Raw genomic sequence first — 12,043 nt, forward strand, 5'->3', positions numbered from 1 at the left:
TACATACACCAACAACCATCACCCTTACGAACTATCTCGTCGTCATGTTTGCGTGGGTTTTCTGTCGGGATTCCAACTTTCTCCCACATTCGGAAAACTTATGTATGAGGTTCATTAAAGACTTTAAATTGTCAATTGGTGTGAACGGACAATCCCAAAGTCAGCTTCGATAGGCTCCAGCTCACCCGCGACCCTAATCAGAATCAGAATCATCTTTATTTGCCAAGTATGTCCAAAACACACAAGTGTGTGACACAATGAGGACAATTGCTATAGAAAATTTGAATCAGCAACAGTAAAACACATATTTTTTGCAAAAACTGCCACTGTCATCAAATCTTTCAAATGATCATCAACAACATTCAAACATAAATGGATGCGTTTTATTTATGAAGCAATGCTGGCTTCAGACGAGCTGCACTCTGTTGGGGCCCACATGAAATGACTCCAGCTTTGAGGAAGATGAGAGAGAAGCATCATCTTAATCTGTTGCTCCCGAAAGGGCCTTCAGGACTGACTTTAATCACCTTGCTGTGTGTTCTTGGTGCTGACTCTTCCTTCCTCGTCACATTTTATCCTCCCCTAAGAAGATGGCCTTGAAAGTTACCGTGCACAAACAAAGTGACTCTTTAAAACAAACATAGGGAAATTAGTGTACTGTCATGGCCTAGGTACATCATTTAATGAGATTTATTACGGTTACGACAGGTGACTCAAAATTTCTGCCATTATAATGATAAAGGTTCTCAGTCAAAGCAGTAGTATTTTTACCAACTTGCTTGAATAAAAATTAAGTATAATTTTGTGTGGGGTAGCACTGTGGCCTCAGAATTTCTGAAATTTGGGGTTTGAATTTTGGCTCCTTCTTTTGTCTGTTCTCCCTGTGCTTGTGTAGGGTTTCTCCGGGAAACTTGGCTTCCTCCCACATTCTGAAATAATATGGATGCTTCGTTAATTGAAAACTCAAAAATGTCCATTGATGAGTATAATTGGTTGTTTGTCTGTATTTGTCCTGCCAATGACTGGTGACATTTCCCAGGTGTGCGTCGCTTTTCACCCAAAGTCAGCTGGGATAGGCTCCGACTCATCCCTAATAAGGACAAGCGCTATAGAAAATGGATGGATGGATTTTGTGTGGCAATAGAACTTCACTACATAGTTTGAAATGTTTCTATTTACTTTTTGTGTAATATTTTTATGTTTGTATTTTTCCTCGTTTGAAATTTGCTAACATTTAAATTCCCAGTTAACTAATATTCAGTTGAATGTCTAAAAATAATATTTTTTTTTTATTGACAAAATGATTTCCTGGTTGTCCCGGAAGGGTTTTAGATTAAATATATTTCTGACCTACAGGCGGCGCTGTACATTACCTGTGCGAATTGCAATAGTGACAATAGAAGAAGAAAAGCCACACGGGCATAAAATAATTAGAGCAGTTATACTGACAAATATTAACGATTATGTATGCTTTTGTTTTATTATTTCGTTTGTGAACTTTAAAAATCTATTTACTCACTCTTAGCTGTGTGATTTGGGTTTTATGTCAATAGCAGCGTTTTAGTAGCTTTTTATTGTGTTAACCTAGGTAGCTAAGTGGCCGCTAATGCGTAAAACACAATGTATGATTCTTTAAAATTATTTTTTAAATCCGTAGACGGAAAAACATTGTTTGAATTATTACGGACTCATCCTCTGGATTACTCGTCACCGTTGCTGAGTTGACTGCTGTTAAGGAACACGAGAGGAGTTTTGTACACGGTAGGAAAACTAATAATTTATTTCTCAAGTTAAACCTGACAAAATGTCACCTTTTAAAAGGAAAAAAAAATAAGTAACTCAACGTAACAAAAGTCATGAAATGATTGGTGTTATTCTCCAAATTATATTCATTCACATGGAGGCTTTTAACCATATTCTGTCAGCTTCTCACAATATTCTAGGTTTGCTTTAGTAAAACACATTTGTGGAGCCGTTAAAAAAAAAAAAAAACATGTTAAAATCAGGCGGCACGGTGGCCGACTGGTTAGAGTGTTAGAGTGTCTGCCTCACAGTTCAGAGGACCGGGGTTGAATCCCCGGCCCCGCCTGTGTGGAGTTTGCATGTTCTCCCCGTGCCTGCGTGGGTTTTCTCCGGGCACTCCGGTTTCCTCCCACATCCCAAAAACATGCATGGTAGGTTGATTAAAGACTGTAAATTGCCCGTTGGTGTGAATGTGAGTGCGGATGTTTGCTTGTATGTGCCCTGCGATTGGCTGGCGACTAGTTCAGGGTGTACCCCGCCTCCTGCCCGAAGATGGCTGGCATAGGCTCCAGAACTCCCGCGACCCTTGTGAGGCTCAGAAAATGGATGGATGTTAAAATCAGTCGATGAATGTATTGTCAACGGGTAGTTGGTTTAACACTCCTAAATCGTGCTACAGGAAAACTGAAAAACAAACCGCGTTGAATCCTACGAGAATTAGACATGCTAATCATTTACAACGAACAGTTACTGTATTTACATCCCGGAGACCAAGGGCAACAAGAAAACGGACCTCTGCGGCAAAGTGGAGACTGTGGAGTATAACAGGGACACCAACAGTGTAAACTATCATTAGCATGTGAGATTATCTTGGTCATTTCTAGGCGAGCGTCCTCAAATGTGACGAGGATGCGACAGTTGCTTAAAATATTAAATGCAGGTCACTTTTGGTTGTTTTCTTGTATTATTAACAATATCATACTGACTAGCCAGGACAGAGACATGTCACTTTCCCACTTTGCGGATCCATTTCCAGTTCAATTGTGGTACATATTTTATCCTTTGTACCATAATCTGGGTGGCGGGACGGTGGCCGACTGGTTAGAGCGTCTCCTTCACAGTTCTGAGGCCCGGGGTTCAATCCCCGGCCCCGCCTGTGTGGAGTTTGCATGTTCTCCCCGTGCCTGCGTGGGTTTTCTCCGGGCCCTCCGGTTTCTTCCCACATCCCAAAAACATGCATGGTAAATTAAGTGAAGACTCTAAATTGCCCGTAGGTGTGAATATGATTGCGAATGGTTGTTTGTTTATATGTGCCCTGTGATTGGCTGGCAACCAGTTCAGGGTGTACCCTGCCTCCTGCCCGATGATAGCTGGGATAGGCTCCAGCGCTCCCGCGACCCTTGTGAGGATAAGGGGCTCAGAAAATGGATGATGGATACAATATCTGGACATGAACTGTCGCCTTGTTATTATTTTTTTGCCTTGTGTATGTACTGCTGCTAGATGGCGGCAGAGAACACCACAACACTCATCTCCCTCATAATTTGATACATGAGTAGATTGAGTTACAAGCATGTTCAAAAAAACAAAACAAATTAAGCCTATAAAAGTCAAGGTACCACTGTGAAAAACAATTAAATACAATTTTAGAGGCATATTTCTTTCCAGAAAATGTTGCTCAAATTCCAAACTTTATGACCTTCAGGGCATCAAACTATGGCAGTTCCACAGGACTTCACATCCACTAATTACATTGCAACCAAACATTGTTTTCAGGACTAATCAGTCCCTCAGCAAAACTGTACAAATGCACTCTTAGAATATTTGAGGTAATAAGTGGTGAGTCATTCAATGTTTTGGGGGGTGTGGGCGGGTTTGCAAAATATTAATTAGACACATTTTCCCACAGAATCTTATCTCAGCTGGGTATTATCAGTGTCACCTTTGTTCCCTGCAGTCAGTGACACTAAAGAGTGATTAAGCATGCAACATGACTGCGATTAAACGGAAGAATAACTCAACGGCACCCTCTGTTAACATATTTTATCATCCTAGACAATTACAAACTGACACAGACACCCCATTTGACCTGTAAGGTCTTTTTACACTAAAATCCTTTTCATATTTGGTCACACTGCCCTATGCATCTGGCAGTGGTGTTACTTTTCAAAGTGGATGGCTGATTAATTCAGCCAAGCTTCCGAGCATCGTGTACAAAGTCTGATGTGAAGTCAGCCAAATGGAAGTCAACACATCTTTTTTTTTCTTTTAATCTGGTGGAAAAGCTCCAGAGAGAAACAGGTGAAGAGAGAGAGAGAGAGAGAATGAGGGTGAGTCAGTGAAGGGGAAAAACAAGGAAACAACAACAAAAACAGTTGAGAGTGAGACTAACTCCGGGTCTGTCACCAAAATGTTGGATGCTTCAAGTTGAGTGGCAGTCACAGGTCCCTGGAGAGAAAGTGAAACACATGATGAAGAAAACAAAGCAAAACTGTAGCGGTGGCTGAGCAGCAAGGTGAACATGATGAAGGAAACCATACTAACCTTATATTTATGCATGTCCAGTTATTGGATACTGTAGCCCCCCTGAGGACACACTTGATGTATGTATTTGTGCAGTGGAGAAATTCATAAGGTCAGAGCTGTGTAGATAAAGCGTCACCCAAAATAAGTGGAAGTATCGGAAAGAATATAAGCGGGGATAAATATACTTGCACCAAATGTACTGTACTGTTTTGGAATACAGGTCAAAAAGTTCATCAAGGTGGGAAATTTTCCACATGCTTTTGGGGAACTTCACTTCTTTAAAAAAATGTTTAATTATTTTTTTTTTTTGCGAAATTTATCTCGACCTGGATTTTTCAACAAAAAAGGTTACATTGTAATTAATCACAGGGGATCCACGGTTTATGACGGCGTTCCGTTCCTGTGGCGACAATCTAACCCAAATATTTATGTAAGTCGGTAAGTGCCGTAGTCTATCACTAACTTACACTAATGCAGTGGTAAAGTCGTACTTAGTCAATATATTTATGAAAAACACCTCAACCAAAAATATATTCATTCATTCATTTTCCACACCACTTATCCTCACTAAGTTCACGGGTGTGCTGGAGTCTATCCCAGCCAACTCTGGGTGAGAGGCGGGGTACACCCTGAACTGGTCGCCAGCCAATCGCAGGGCACATATAAACAAACAACCAAACAACCATTCACACTCACATTCACACCTACGGGCAATTTAGAGTCTTCACTTAACCTACCATGCATGATTTTGGGATGTGGGAGGAAACCGGAGTACACGGAGAAAACCCACGCAGGCACGGGGAGAACATGCAAACTCCACACAGGCGAGGCCGGATTTCAACCCAGGTCCTCAGAACTGTGAGGCGGAGTGCTAGCCAGTCGTTACCGTGCTGCCGCCAAAAATATAAAACAATACATTTTAAAAAGTAAGTGCAACAATAACTGAGCGTGCCTTCTTGTGCCTTGTGAAGATATATTTTTACTCTTTGTATTCTTTATCACCTGCAAAAAACGACTGAAATTACTGTAGCTTACTGAGTAACTTAGTCGTGTCCATCTTCTTCATTGATTTATATGTGCAGTATGTTATAGCTTACTGCCCCCTGGTGGCCATAGCACACACACCAAAATGAGCAAGCAGCACAATGCCAATAAGCGTTGAAGAATGAAATTATGATACACAAACTGTTTAATTGTTTACATTCTATTGAATTACATTTATGATATTACTGTATGTTTTTATGAAGTACAATAGTGTTTTTTGTTATAGAAAAACACATTACAAAAAAAGTTTTTTTTTTTTGGGTGCGCTGCAACAGATTAATAGCATTTACATTCATTTCTATGGGGAAAGATGATTTGACATACAAGTGTTTTGAGTTATTAGCATTGTCAGGAAACAAAATTAAACTGCTAAGAAAAGGCACCACTGTATATCGGTACCGTTGTAAGCCAAGGAGTTGTAGCCCCTCCGAGGAAACACCTGATGTATTTATTGTGCAGTGGGGAAATTCACAAGGTCAGAGTTGTGTAGATAATGCTTCACCCAAAATAAGTGGAAGGTTTGGAAGGAATATAAGAGAGAGTATAAATCACTTTAATGTTTCAAATGTACTGTACCTTCTGGAATAGTGGGCCAAAAAGTTATCAAGTAGGAGATGTTATCAGTTTTGTAAAAAAACAAAAAAGAACAACAACAACAGAAAAACGCTGACTTAAAAACAGCCTGCATCATCAATTACAGGGGGTGCTTGGTTCATTCTGGGTTACTGTTCCTAACCTGTATTCGAAGTCGGAATGTGCCGTAGTAGATCACTAACCTGTGCTAACAAGTAGGGGTGGTGGATATATGGAATACACTCGATACATCGCGGGTTAATTTCTCCTTCTCTAAAAGTTAAAGTTTCTAAAGTGTCAATTATTAAATGTTTTGGTAAGTTTTGCACAACTTGGAGCTGAACAACAAAATTCACAACAGGTGTTTGTGAATCCATTGACGAACGATTTCCCGGTTCAGTTAGAATTGGCATTCATTTCTTCATCATGCTGTTCAAATTTTGACATTGTGAGACTGAGATGATACCGAACAATTGATCAACAGTATCTCGCCATCAAACAGGGTGTTCTCAGAGGGAACTTCGAGTGTCATCACAGGTTGCAACAGAGATACGGAGACTGGAAGTCACAGAAAGGCATAGATGTGGACCGATTTGTAAATGTTAATAGATCCAACACCTGTTGGAAATGTCGCTGTTTAACTCCTTGCTAGAGAACAGCAAGTTGTAGTAGTATCGATATCAGGTATTGGTATCGGGTTGATACCGGCCTTGGGTTTTGTGTACTCGTGAAGACTGCCAATACCAGCAACAGATCCATCCATCCATCCATTTTCTGAGCCGCTTCTCCTCACTAGGGTCGCGGGCGTGCTGTAGCCTATCCCAGATCCCTATCATCGGACAGGAGGCGGGGTACACCCTGAACTGGTTGCCAGCCATTTGCAGGGCACATATAAACAAACAACCATTTGCACTCACATTCACACCTACGGGCAATTTAGAGTTGTCAATTAGCCTGCCATGCATGTTTTTGGGATGTGGGAGGAAACCGGAGTGCCAGGAGAAAACCCACGCAGGTACGGGGAGAACATGCAAACTCCACACGGGCGGGGTCAGGGATTGAACACCGGTCCTCAGAGCTGTGAGGCAGACGCTCTAACCAGTCGCCCACCATGTCGCACCAGCCGCAGATAGTAAAGCCAAAAAATAAATAAATCTGACATTGAATAAGTTCTTCACACCAGTAGTTGGTGCTACACTGCGGCGGTTTGACACATCGGCAAATCATAATGTGCGTCAGTAAGAGAGAAAGGTCTCATTGTGTTAATTTGAATTGTATGCATCAAAAGTACTCGTAGTATAGGTACTCAATAAGTATTGGTGAGTACTCAAGAGTGAATACTCATACTGGTATCGATCCATCCATACATCCATCCATCCATTTTCTACCGCTTATCCGAGGTCGGGTCACGGGGGCAGTAGCTTTAGCAGGGACGCCCAGACTTCCCTCTCCCCAGCCACTTCATCCAGCTCTTCCGGGGGGATCCCGAGGCGTTCCCAGGCCAGCCGAAAGACGTAGTCTATCCAGCGTGTCCTGGGTCGTCCCCGGGGTCTCCTCCCGGTGGGACGTGCCCGGAACACCTCACTGGGGAGGCGTCTGGGAGGCATCACCCTCTCTCTAAGAGAGAGCCCAGGACACCCTGCGGAGGGAACTCATTTCGGCCGCTAGTATCCGGGATCTTGTTCTTTCGGTCACGACCCGCAGCTCGTGAGGGTAGGAACATAGATCGACCGGTAAATTGAGAGCTTCACCTTTTGGCTTAGCTCCTTCTTTACCACAACGGACCGATACAAAGTCCGCATCACTGCAGACGCTACACCGATCCGCCTGTCGATCTCCCGTTCCATTCTTCCCCCACTCGTGAACAAGACCCCAAGATACTTGAACTCATCCTCGACCTGGAGAGGGCACGCCACCCTTTTCCGACTGAGGACCATGGTCTCAGATTTGGAGGTGCTGATTCTCATCCCAGCCGCTTCACACTCTGCTGCAAACTGCTCCAGTTAGAGTTGGAGATCACGGCTTGATGAAACCAACAGAACCACATCATCTGCAAAAAGCAGAGATGCAATACTGAGGCCACCAAACCGGAGCCCCTCTACGCTTCGGCTGTGCCTTGAAATTCTGTCCATGAAAGTTATGAACAGAATTGGTGACAAAGGGCAGCCTTGGTGGAGTCCAACCCTCACCGGAAACGGGTCCGACTTACTGCTGGATATGCGGACCAAACTCTGACTCTGGTCGTACAGGTACCGAACAGCCTGTATCAGCGGTTTCGGTACCCCATACTCCCGAAGCACAGGACCCCCCCGAGGGACACGGTCGAACGCCTTCTCCAAGTCCACAAAACACATGTAGACTGGTTGGGCGAACTCCCATGCACCCTTGAGGACCCTGCTGAAGGTGTAGAGATGGTCCACTGTTCCACGGCCATGACGAAAACCACACTGCTCCTCCTGAATTTGAGATTTGACTTCCCGATGGACCCACCTCTCCAGCACCCCTGAATAGACCTTACCAAGGAGGTTGAGGAGTGTGATTTCCCCCTGTAGTTGGAACACACCCTCCGGTCCCCCTTCTTAAAAAGGGGGACCACCACCCCAGTCTGCCAATCCAGAGGCACTGTCCCCGATGTCCACACGATATTGCAGACGCGTGTCAACCAGGACAGCCCCACAATAGCCTTTAGGAACTCTGGGCGAATCTCATCCACCCCCGCTTTTTAACCACCTCGGTGACCTCAACCCCAGCGATAGGAGAGCCCGCCTCAGAGAACCCAGACTCTGCTTCCTCATGGGAAGGCGTGTCGGCGGAATTGAGGAGGTCTTCAAAGTATTCTGTCCCCCGCCTCCCCTGGAACATGAACACATTTCTGTCAGAGGTGGGAGTTGAAACTCCTTCTGACAGGGGATTCTGCCAGACGTTCCCAGATGACAGTCGATCATCAAACTGCGACCGAGGGTGTCCTGGTGCCAAGTGCACGTGTGGACGCCCTTATGGTTGAACATGGTGTTCGTTATGGACAATCCGTGATGAGCACAGAAGTCCAATAACAGAACACCGATCGGGTTCTGATCGGGGGGCGTTCCTCCCAATCATGCCCTTCCAGTTGTCACTGTCATTGCCCACGTGAGCATTGAAGTCCCCCAGCAGAACGATGGAGTCCCCAGCGGGAGCGCTCTCCAGCACTCCAAGGACTCTAAAAAGGGTGGGTACTCTTAACTCCTGTTTGGTGCATAGGCACAAACAACAGTCAGGACCCGTCCCCCCACCCGAAGGCGGAGTGTGGCTACCCTCTCGTCCACCGGGGTGAACCCCAGCGTACGGGCGCCTCTCACCGTGGGCAACTCCAGAGTGAAAGAGAGTCCAATCCCTCTCAAGAGGACTGGTACCAGAGCCCAAGCTGTGTGTGGAGGTGAGTCCGACTATATCTAGTCGGAACTTCTCGACCTCACACACCAGCTCGGGCTCCTTCCCTGCCAGAGAGGTGACATTCCACGTCCCTAGAGCCAGCTTCTGTAGCCGGGGATCGGATCACCAAGGTCCCTGCCTTCGGCCACCGCCCAGCTCGCACTGCATCCGACCCCTATGGCCCCTCCCACAGGTGGTGAGCCCATGGGAAGGGGGACCCATGTTACCCTTTCGGGCTGTGCCCGGCCGGGCCCCACGGGTGCAGGCCCGGCCACCAGGCGCTCACCTTCAAGCCCCACCTCCAGGCCTGGCTCCAGAGGGGGGCCCCGGTGACCCGTGTCTGGGAGAGGGAAACCTAGATCCAGTTGTTTCTTTATTCATAGTTTTTATCCTCTGTGATGATACTTGACTGTCGATAGTAATAATGTGCTGTTTTCTATGCTATCACCAAATAAAATCAATCAATCAAATTGAAGCCCTTCATGCTTACAGTAAACATCACATCTGCACCTTAGAAGGACAATATTTACACGTGCCAGCAAGTTAGCTAACCGCCTAGCATTTTCCCCAGTAGCAGCTGAAAGCAAGGGGGATGGGTTAGTTTTCAACATGTACACACTTCAGAGCTGATTAAAGAAACGGCACTGGCAGGTGGCAGCTCGTCTAGCTCTCTGGCATGCTTAAGACATGCTAAAAGCCATTTTCACATTGATGCAGATATGATTATGCCAATATAAACAAGTGTTACCACTTTTACCGCGATTGTTTGGTATTGTCAAAAACTCTACCATGGGCCAAATGTATACCATCCACCACATATACCGCGCAACCCCGACCTATCATCTGTGTTGCGATTCCCTCGCACAGCGATGAGTCGCTTGAACGTGTGCAGTCAGGAGCCATGCGCGGTGACTCAGAGAAATGGTGGTCACAATTTCACAAGGCAGCAGGAGTCACAGGCCGCCCCAGAGAATATATACTGTCTGTCAAGCGGGTGATGAGGATCCTTTACAGGGGTCATAAACCTCACAGCTAGATCCAACAATATACGTAATTCATCACATTCAAACTCTCACTACTCCACCTGCTTAGCTCTTGGGCCTCGTGATGCACTCCTGCTCCAGTGCTTCTTTCAACCCTATGTGCTGCATAATTGTACTTGAAATGCACAGTAATTCTCCAGACTAAGGGCAGAGAGTATTACTTTTGTGTAACATCCGTACGTATGGTATGCACTCAGAGGGGCTTTATCGTGACACTGAGGTCACGCTATAAAATTATTATCATTTATTAAACTTTACAGTTGGTTAAAAAAGCCTGGGTCAAAGTCACTCTTGTGCAAAACATTGACCTCCTTACATGGACTTTTCCTGCTATTCATTCTTTTGTCATATAACGCACCAAAAGGCCCTCCTGTCCACACCTTTAAGAAGAGCGGCGAGATACACTTAAGATGCAAGTGCAGCATAAATCTTTTAACAAAGCTTACATGGAAATTGCAAAGCAGATTATTAAATGCGCCCATGAGATGGGGTAGTATACTGTACAGTACATTCAAGAGGCGTTGCTAGGAAACGCTGCTGCCGGATGAGTCAATGAGCAATCCACAGACTCCAAGAGGGGCTACAATAGAGCAGACCGCCAAACAGCAGCAGCAACAGCAGCAGCACATTCATCCTGGGCTGTGTGGTCATTGCAATTGTGCTACTTAACATCATTCTTACAGCCACTCCAGTGAAACACGGTGGTATGCTTCTCACTTGTCACCTATTAAAAAGAAAAAATTGCACTTAAAATGAAATATTGACTCTCAACGGAAATAAAGAAAAAAGGCAGCATGGTGGTACATGAAAGTGTGAACACTATCTATCTTGATTTGGTTGACTTTCAAAACAAAATGAAATTATCTTATAATAATAATTTTGGTCCAGAATCCAAACTGTAGCCATCATAAATCCTTTACGAACTCTTCAGGCAATGCTTTTAGTGCCAATTTAAAAGTATTAATTGTCATGCAAGTATAAGCACAAGTTACCATCGTTGAATATTTTGGAAACAATAAAACACCTGAAACAGTAAGCTTTAATGAGAAAGGGTCGTAAACGTTGCATCACTGATGCACTTGACACTCTTCATTCTTTAACATGAACAGTAACACAATTACAGAAGTGCCTTGACTTAAGAGTTTAATTTGTTCTGTGACCATGCTCATAACTCAAAACAGTCTTATCGTAAATCCTCTTTCCCTATTGACAGGAATGGTAATTCCATAAATCTGTACAGTCCTCCATAAAGCACCAACACAAAATGTGGTATTATGTTTTATAATACTAATAATAATAACAATAATAAAATAGCACTCTAGTATTGTACTTTACGCCCTGCGATTGGCTGGCGACCAGTTCAGGGTGTACCCCGCCTCCCGCCCGAAGATAGCTGTGGTAGGCTCCAGGAGCCCGCGACCCTAGTGAGGATAAGCGGTAAAGGAAATGGATGGATGGATGGATATTTTACTTTATAAAAAAGTACAGTAATATTAGAAATAATTATCTTCTTCTGGGCTCACCACCTGTGGGAGGGGCCATAGGAGTCGGGTGCAGTGTGAGTTGGGCGGTGGACGAATGCAGGAATCTTGGCGATCCGAACCCCAGCTACAGAAGCTGGCTCTAGGGACATGGAATGTCACCTCTCTGGCAGGGAAAGAGACCGAACTGGTGTGTGAGATTGAGAAGTTCTGACTACCGTA

At 44.6% G+C, this 12,043-nt stretch overlaps 1 long non-coding RNA gene across 2 annotated transcripts in view; it reads left to right on the forward strand.

Annotated features, from left to right (window-relative positions):
• The first annotated feature begins 1,383 nt into the window (after positions 1-1,383).
• LOC133486854 (uncharacterized) overlaps positions 1,384-12,043 on the forward strand; it is a 148,992-nt gene continuing 138,332 nt past the window's right edge. For both annotated transcript variants that reach the window (XR_009791142.1, XR_009791141.1), the window contains exon 1: positions 1,384-1,761. This is a non-coding gene — a long non-coding RNA (uncharacterized LOC133486854). The remainder of the gene's footprint in view (positions 1,762-12,043) is intronic.

The sequence above is a fragment of the Phyllopteryx taeniolatus genome, chromosome 12 (assembly GCF_024500385.1).
Source record: "Phyllopteryx taeniolatus isolate TA_2022b chromosome 12, UOR_Ptae_1.2, whole genome shotgun sequence".
Classification (NCBI taxonomy): domain Eukaryota; kingdom Metazoa; phylum Chordata; class Actinopteri; order Syngnathiformes; family Syngnathidae; genus Phyllopteryx; species Phyllopteryx taeniolatus.